We start from the raw sequence: 9994 nt of genomic DNA on the forward strand, positions 1-9994 counted from the left end.
GTGGCAGCTGAAAAAGAGCAATCCCAAATCATTGGGAAGAAGAGACCTCCAGCACCATTCCCTAAGAGCCTGGCCAAGTACCAAAAAGAGGAGCAATATAAGAAATTCTTGGAGATGCTGAAACAAATCCAAGTAAATATCCCATTGATAAATGCTTTGAAAGAGATGCATAGGTATGCAAAATTGATGAAGGACTTGATGTCCCGAAAATTCGATTTCCAAGACTTGGCCACAATGACTCTTACTCAGACCTGCAGTGCGGTGGTGACTAGACCAAATGCTGAAAAGCTGTCTGATCCGGGGAGTTTCACAATTCCCTGCACCATTGGTAATTTTACTTTTGCTAAGGCACTTTGTGATCTAGGGGCTAGCATAAATATTATGCCCCTGGCGATTTATAAGAGGCTGGGGATTGGAAGAGCTAGACCTACTTCTATCTTATTGCAGCTGGCTGACAGGAATATAAAAAGACCCTCTGGTAACCTGGATGATGTGTTGATTCAGGTAGGGAAATTTGTGTTCCCTGTAGATTTTGTGATCTTAGACTGCAAGGTGGATGAAGAAATTCCCATAATTTTGGAAAGGCCATTCTTAGCCACTGGGAGAGCTCTCATTGATTGTGAGACTGGGGAGCTCAATATGAGATTGAACAATGAAGAGATAACATTCAATGTGCAAAAATCTATGAGGCGACCAAGTAAATTCGCCAATTGCTCTCTTATTGATGTCGTGGATGTAATTGTAGAAATTTATGATGAGATGCTGACTATTGAGGACCCTCTTACTGTATGTTTGATGAATTTAGATGAGGTGAATGGAGAAGAACTGGCAGAATGGGTGTTGGCATTAGAGGGCAGAGGGTTTTGGGATAGAACTCTTGAATTTGAGCCCTTGCACTTAGAAAATAGAGAAACTCCTCCAGCCAAGCCATCCATCGAAGAACCACCAAAGCTGGAATTGAAACCACTGCCCGCCCATCTCAGATATGAGTTCCTTGGACCTGACTCCACGTTACTTGTTATTATCTCATCTAGTTTGTTAGATGTGCAGGCACAACAACTCTTGCAGGTACTTAAGGAGTGTAAGACTGCAATTGGGTGGACCATGGCAGACATTAAGGGGATCAGCCCCGCCTACTGTATACATAAAATTCTTCTAGAAGAGGGACACAAACCTTCCAAGGAACACCAAATAAGGCTGAACCCAAACATGAAGGAAGCGGTGAAGAAAGAAGTGATAAAGTGGTTAGATGCGGGAATCATTTTCCCAATCTCTAACAGCAGCTGGGTTAGCCCGGTGCAATGTGTGCCTAAGAAGGGTGGCATGACGGTGATTAAAAACGATAACAATGAACTGATCTCAACACAAACCGTCACGGGCTGGAGAATTTGCATGGACTATAGAAAGTTAAATCTGGCCACCCGGAAAGACCACTTTCCACTTTCCTTCATTGATCAGATATTAGACAGATTGGTAGGGAGGTCATACTTCTGTTTTCTGGATGAGTACTCAGGGTAAAATAAAATCTCCATTGCACTAGAGGACAAAGAGAAGACCTCCTTCACTTGCCCATATGACATTTATGCCTTTCGGAGGATGCCCTTTGGCCTATGTAATTCACCCGCCACATTCCAAAGGTGAATGATGGCCATATTCACTGATATGGTAGAGGACATAATGGAGGTATTCATAGATGATTTCTCAGTGGTGGGGAACTCATTTGATGAGTGTCTTATAAATCTAACTCGTGTGCTGAGACGGTGTATTGAGACTAACATGGTTCTTAATTGGGAGAAGTGTCATTTCATGGTACAAGAGGGCATAGTATCGGGGCACCGGGTGTCAAGTAAAGGAATTGAGGTGGATCGCGCTAAAGTTGACGTGATAACAAAGTTGCCACCTCCAACTTCAGTCAAGGCAATCAGGAGCTTCCTCGGCCATGCCAGTTTCTACCGGAGATTCATAAGAGACTTCTCAAAAATTGCCAACCCTCTCTGTAAGTTGTGTCACACCTCCTTTTTCTGTCCCCGCAAGGGGTGAAAGAGTTTTTCCAATTTTCCAATTAAAGAACAATCGAAACGAGATTTGTTTATTTATTTCAGAGTCGCCACTTGGGAGATTTAGGGTGTCCCAAGTCACCAATTTAATCCCGAATCGAGGAAAAGAATGACTCTGTATTACAGTCCGCGAACCAGAAATCCGGATAAGGAATTCTGTTAACCCGGGAGAAGGTGTTAGGCATTCCCGAGTTCCGTGGTTCTAGCACGGTCGCTCAACTGTCATATTCGGCTTGTTTATCTGATTTTATACAATTATGAGCTCATGTGCAAATTTTAACTCTTTACCGCTTTTATTATATTTTTAAAGGAATGTGAACATCGTTTAAAACATGTCCTTGGATTGCGTCATATGAAATGCACCCGCAATCCGGAACATATTTTTATTCAATGTTTTGGGATTTGGATTTGGGTCGCATGAAATGCACACCCGAGTTTAAGAAGGTAAGATTATTAAAATGCGCACCTAAAGCGATTAGCATATTATTATTTCTGGGTAAGGCCGTGGAATTTTGCTAAACGGCCGATCCCGAGTTCTAAGTAATTAACACATACATTTTGTGAGGGCCCCGCAATCTGTGCGTTTTATTTGGCGAGGCTCGTCTCATTTTTATTTAAAAGGATAAACCTACAGTGACTACATTTTTTCTAGTAAGTTCGTCTCTAAAATAAAAGAAAATCTCCCAATTAATTACATGCTAAAAAAAGACGTAACTTATTAGTTATTAGTTTACGGCTAATGCTAATGGAAAATTGCAATCGAGTTTGTACAAAGAAAGATTGCTTTCGTTCTATATTCTATTATTTAATAACACTAGAACATGAGATTGACACACAATAATATCAAAACAAATTAACTATTCTTTGATTAATTTGAACTAACATTATTAGATGAAGGAGTTATACATATGCAACCCCATTACTCATTAATCGGTCAACTACATTTTTATACAAAGGAAGGAAAATTCTATTCAAGCACAAATCTAAACAGGAGGAATTCAACAGGAACAAAGCCTGGTTAATACTTCATTTCGCCTCAAGCCGAGAGTGTACAAATGTGTACATGGAAATGGCAGTACAAGAAGAAAAGAAGGAGGAGTCAGCAGCAGTAATAACACAGCAACGCAACAACAACTCAACAGCAGCAATTCGAACCAGATTCAAGGCCCAGAAAACTTTGAAGAAAACTAAACAAGCTCAATGGAACAAACCCAAAAGTTTATAAAAAGATTAAACAGCAACAACCCACGCGTGTATTAAACCCGAAACTAAACTCGTTTCTCACTTTGTTTTTGTTTTCTCTTTTTCAACTCTAATACTCTTGAGTTTTTCAGAATGTCTTCCTCTTCCAAGAATCCTCTATAAAAAAAACCTCTCCTAAAAATGTCCTCTAAGTTCTTCCTCCTTCCTTTAAAATGTGTCAAATGACTCTATTTATAACAAGACTCTTGTCTTGAATCCCCAACCTGAAATATTTCCCCAATTGCATGCTTTGTCCCCGCTACTTAATGTTTTCTTTATTTTAAACTCTTGTCCCCCATGCCCACATAAATAATTACATTATTCCCACCCCACTACATTATGTCTTGTCTCCCACTATATTAAACAATTATATCAACCCCATCATTACATGTCTTGTCCCCCACAATGTATTATTTTAATATTGTTAATGCCTAGTGGACAAAGCATTCAGATTAAACAATTGTTCAAATGTTCAATTCCAAAAATACCCTTACGACCTTACCGCAATTACCATTTTACCCCTGAACGTACTGCAATTTACCAAACTACCCCATCAGCTATAACCAATTCACCTAATCGATCTCAACCAAAATACAACAAATATGACCAATTTCTAAACAAATTCAAACAACAAATCACATAAACACAGATTGAACAACATCAAATTAATGGGAATAAGTTAACCATATTGGGAACCAATCCTGGTTAACTTAGACAAAAATGAATGAGCAAAGAGACAATAATATTAACAACAAAGATACATGATTCAAACTAAATCAACAAATCAAAAACCAAAACATAAACTCACATTAAATCACTGGATTAAAAAAAAGAACTTCAAACAAAAATGAACATGAGTTAAATCTATTTTAAACAACAAACATGACGGATTCAAATGATTTAAACTAACACTCTTCTATACTAAATCCTTTTAAAATCAACAGAACAAACTAAAGACATAATTTGTTGAACTTCAACTTAAATCTAAAAACATTATAATTACTAACAATTTCTACCTAAAAATAAACAAGAACAATGAAACAAAAATGAAACAAACTGAAGAAAAATAAGAAAAGCGATAAACACGAATTGGTTAAAACAACTAACCTGATCGGAACCACGAACAACGACTGACCAACGACGAACTCGAACGGACCTCACCCCGGACAGAACTTCTGGGCGATTTTGAATGTTTTCAGCTGGGCTTCAGCGTGTGTGTTTGTGTGTGTTTTTTTGGTAAATTATGGTGATGAGGGAGGGTCGTTCATCACTGGACGTTGTTCGACGAAGAAGTAGAAGAATGGGTTCTGTTTGGACGTAGCAAAAGACGCAGCAACGGGACAGTAGGGTATTTGGTTGAAGACGATGACAGAGAGGGTCTCGACGATGGCAGTGAGGTAAAGCAGAAGCAGTCGAGGCAGTTGGAGGTAGCAGCAACGGAAACGAGCTCAATGGAGGAGAAGACGCAGCAGCAGCCATGGGTGTCGAGCTCAATCTCGAGCTTGACGAAGAAGATGAAGCAGTGGTAGCGGGGTTTGTTTGGAAGTAGCAAAAGCAACAATGGTGAAGCAACCATGGACGTTGGTTATTTTCTGCCATGGATGTCGAGACGGAGCTCGAACTTGACGAAGAAGATGAAGCAATGGCAGCGGGGTCGTTTGGTGTGGCTATGGAGGTTCGACGACTAGTGAAGGGTGGTCGATGGAGGGGTTGTGCGTGTGTGTGAAGGTGAGGCAGCCATGGTTGGTTAGGGTCTTTTGGGTGTTTGGGATGGTGAAGGAGAAGAGAGAAAGAAAGGGGGCGGATGGGTTAGTTTTTAGGGCTTTGGGTTTTTTTTTGTTTTGTTTTTTGTTTTTGTTTTTTTGGGAAAAAATGAAAAATGAAGAGGGGTTATGGGGCGGACCGGGTCGACCCGTGTTGAGATGGACCGGGCCATGGGGAAGGTTTGGTATTTTTTGGGCCTGTGGTTTGAAATTGAAGAAGAGGCCCAATTCCGATTTTCTTTATATTTTTGTTCTTTTTTCTTCTTTTGTTTTTCTAAAACTAAATTCTAAAAATTCTTAAATTATTATATAGAACTAAATTAATTTATAAAAGCACAAATTAACTCCCAATAACAATTAATGCACAATTAAGTAATAATTAAGCATAATATTGTACAGTTGGACATTAAATACTAAAAATGCAAAAGATGGTTGTTTTTGTAATTTTCATTTTTGTAAAACAAACTGAATTACTAACAATTGTAGACTTAAATCCTAAACGCAAATGCGACGTATTTTTTATATTTTTTATTAATTTATAAAATAAACATGCGCAGACAAATGCAAAAAATACAAGAAAAATAACACAAAAATTCTCAAAATTGCACACCAAGGAAAATCGTTTTATTTTGAATTTTTGGGAGTAATTCTTTCATAGGGCAAAAATCACGTGCTTACAGCTGCCCCTCTTTGCCCGAAGACACGAAGGGTTTTCGTGCAAAGATAAAGCGAACGATTTTTAACCGAACCTTTGCTTCAAAGGTTTCCTACATATCCCTGGCTAAAGGGGAATCAGGTTAATGTAGTTCGGGAAGTTTTGGTAGCTGGGACTACCATGGGACTGCAATGTTACTGCTGTTGCATGCTGTTATCACTGCTTACCGATCTCCTTGTTACACCGGGCTTAAAAGAAAACAAGAAGCTAAGCTAGACTACGGATCATAAGATCTCATCTATCTTCAACTTGTTCTTGTTGCCTTGCTTTCTTGTCGGCTTGTGTTTCTTCCGGTGCTTTTCTTCCGTGAATTTGGGGATGACACTGGCCTTTTGCTTTTCTGAATACCAGTTTTCATCATTTTGTTTGGTCCGCTGGGGATATGGCTTCCTTCACTAAGCTTTTCGGTGGTTCCTCTGGGGATACAGCTTTCTTTATCAGATTTGTTATGCTGGCATAATTTAATGTTCACAGGCCGCTTCTTTCAAGACGCGTCTTTTCTTCCTTTTGACTCATGCGCTTGAATTTATGCTGGGACCTCTTGTTGCAATCTTCTGCTTTCCGGTGCTGGGGATTTTTATTGTTTCCTGCTGGAGATTCCTGTTGTAACCTTCTACCTTCCGGTGGGTTACTGATTTCAAGATCTGCAGTATAAGACTGAAAAGTATTCCTCTCGTTATACAGGTGGGCGCCTGAATGCAAAAATATGAAATGTATTCCCGCATTATACTGGTGGGCGGCCTAGAAATGAAAAAACAGAAATGTATGCCCACATTATACTGGTGGGCAACCTAGAACATGAAATAAAAACAGAAATGTATGCCCGCATTATACTGGTGGGCGACCTAGAACATGAAATGAAAACAGAAACGTATGCCCGCATTATACTGGTGGGCGACCTAGGACATGAAATAAAAAAACTGGAAAGTATTCCTCTTGTTATACAGGTGGGCGCCTGACCTCAACAACAACTTTGAAAAATAAAACGCATTTCCTCTCTTCAGGCGGGCTCTTGATTTCAACAACTTTGAAAATAAAATCCTATTTGAGGGCGGATGAACCCAACATATCCTATTTGAGGGCGGACAAACCCAAAATATCCTATTTGAGGGCAGACGAACCCAAAATATCCTATTCGAGGGCGGATGAACCCAACTAGGAAGTGCGTCTCCTGCGAGTAAAACTTGTATGAACCAAAATCAGGAAGTGCATCTCCTAAAGCAAAATATAACCTGAAAGACCTAGCCTAGGAAGTGCAACTCCTAGGGGTGAAACTTCAATGATTTAACCTAGGAAATGTGTCTCCTACGAATGAACTTAAATGAACCAGACTAGGAAGTGTGTCTCCTAGGGGTGAAACTTAAATGATTCAAACTAGGAAGTGCGTCTCCTATGCATGAAATCTTAATTTAGGCAGTGCGTCTCCTAGGGGTAAAAATAAACTTAGGAAGTGCGTCTCCTATGGGTAAAACTTTGATGGTTTTAAACTAGGAAGTGCGTCTCCTATTAATGAAAACTTAATTTAGGAAGTGCGTCTCCTATGCATGAAATCTTAATTTAGGAAGTGCGTCTCCCAGGGGTAAAAATAAACTTAGGAAGTGCGTCTCCTAGGGGTAAAACTTTAATGATTTTAAACTAGGAAGTGTGTCTCCTATTAATGAAAACTTAATTTAGGAAGTGCGTCTCCTATGCATGAAATTAAACTTAGGAAGTGCGTCTCCTAGGGGTAAAAATAAACTTAGGAAGTGCGTCTCCTGGGGTAAAAATAAACTTTAGGAAGTGCGTCTCCTATGGGTAAAACTTTAATGATTTTAAACTAGGAAGTGCGTCTCCTATTAATGAAAACTTAATTTAGGAAGTGCGTCTCCTATGCATGAAATCTTAATTTAGGAAGTGCATCTCTTAGGGGTAAAAATAAACTTAGGAAGTGTGTCTCCTGGGGTAAAAATAAACTTTAGGAAGTGTGTCTCCTATGGGTAAAACTTTAATGATTTTAAACTAGGAAGTGCGTCTCCTATTAATGAAAACTTAATTTAGGAAGTGCGTCTCCTATGCATGAAATCTTAATTTAGGAAGTGCGTCTCCTATGCATGAAATTAAACATAGAAAGTGCGTCTCCCAGGGGTAAAAATAAACTTAGGAAGTGCGTCTCCTAGGGGTAAAACTTTAATGATTTTAAACTAGGAAGTGCGTCTCCTATTAATGAAAACTTAATTTAGGAAGTGCGTCTCCTATGCATGAAATTAAACTTAGGAAGTGCGTCTCCTAGGGGTAAAAATAAACTTAGGAAGTGCGTCTCCTGGGGTAAAAATAAACTTTAGGAAGTGCGTCTCCTATGGGTAAAACTTTAATGATTTTAAACTAGGAAGTGCGTCTCCTATTAATGAAAACTTAATTTAGGAAGTGCGTCTCCTATGCGTGAAATTAAACTTAGGAAGTGCATCTCCTAGGGGTAAAAATAAACTTAGGAAGTGCGTCTCCTGGGGTAAAAATAAACTTTAGGAAGTGTGTCTCCTATGGGTAAAACTTTAATGATTTTAAACTAGGAAGTGCGTCTCCTATTAATGAAAACTTAATTTAGGAAGTGCGTCTCCTATGCATGAAATTAAACTTAGGAAGTGCGTCTCCTAGGGGTAAAAATAAACTTAAAAAGTGCGTCTCCTGGGGTAAAATAAACTTTAGGAAGTACGTCTCCTATGGGTAAAACTTTAATGATTTTAAACTAGGAAGTGCGTCTCCTATTAATGAAAACTTAATTTAGGAAGTGCGTCTCCTATGCATGAAAATAAACTTAGGAAGTGCGTCTCCTAGGGGTAAAAATAAACTTAGGAAGTGTGTCTCCTGGGGTAAAAATAAACTTTAGGAAGTGTGTCTCCTATGGATAAAACTTTAATGATTTTAAACTAGGAAGTGCATCTCCTATTAATGAAAACTTAATTTAGGAAGTGCGTCTCCTATGCATGAAATTAAACTTAGGAAGTGCGTCTCCCAGGGGTAAAAATAAACTTAGGAAGTGCGTCTCCTAGGGGTAAAACTTTAATGATTTTAAACTAGGAAGTGTGTCTCCTATTAATGAAAACTTAATTTAGGAAGTGCGTCTCCTATGCATGAAATTAAACTTAGGAAGTGCGTCTCCAAGGAGTAAAAATAAACTTAGGAAGTGCGTCTCCTGGGGTAAAATAAACTTTAGGAAGTGCGTCTCCTATGGGTAAAACTATAATGATTTTAAACTAGGAAGTGCGTCTCCTATTAATGAAAATTTAATTTAGGAAGTGCGTCTCCTATGCATGAAATTAAACTTAGGAAGTGCATCTCTTAGGGGTAAAAATAAACTTAGGAAGTGTGTCTCCTGGGGTAAAAATAAACTTTAGGAAGTGTGTCTCCTATGGGTAAAACTTTAATGATTTTAAACTAGGAAGTGCGTCTCCTATTAATGAAAACTTAATTTAGGAAGTGCGTCTCCTATGCATGAAATTAAACTTAGGAAGTGCGTCTCCCAGGGGTAAAAATAAACTTAGGAAGTGCGTCTCCTAGGGGTAAAACTTTAATGATTTTAAACTAGGAAGTGTGTCTCCTAACTTTAATGATTTTAAACTAGGAAGTGCGTCTCCTATTAATGAAAACTTAATTTAGGAAGTGCGTCTCCTATGCGTGAAATTAAACTTAGGAAGTGCATCTCCTAGGGGTAAAAATAAACTTAGGAAGTGCGTCTCCTGGGGTAAAAATAAACTTTAGGAAGTGTGTCTCCTATGGGTAAAACTTTAATGATTTTAAACTAGGAAGTGCGTCTCCTATTAATGAAAACTTAATTTAGGAAGTGCGTCTCCTATGCATGAAATTAAACTTAGGAAGTGCGTCTCCTAGGGGTAAAAATAAACTTAAAAAGTGCGTCTCCTGGGGTAAAATAAACTTTAGGAAGTACGTCTCCTATGGGTAAAACTTTAATGATTTTAAACTAGGAAGTGCGTCTCCTATTAATGAAAACTTAATTTAGGAAGTGCGTCTCCTATGCATGAAAATAAACTTAGGAAGTGCGTCTCCTAGGGGTAAAAATAAACTTAGGAAGTGTGTCTCCTGGGGTAAAAATAAACTTTAGGAAGTGTGTCTCCTATGGATAAAACTTTAATGATTTTAAACTAGGAAGTGCATCTCCTATTAATGAAAACTTAATTTAGGAAGTGCGTCTCCTATGCATGAAATTAAACTTAGGAAGTGCG

This window comes from Nicotiana tabacum, chromosome 8 (genome assembly GCF_000715075.1).
Source record: "Nicotiana tabacum cultivar K326 chromosome 8, ASM71507v2, whole genome shotgun sequence".
Classification (NCBI taxonomy): domain Eukaryota; kingdom Viridiplantae; phylum Streptophyta; class Magnoliopsida; order Solanales; family Solanaceae; genus Nicotiana; species Nicotiana tabacum.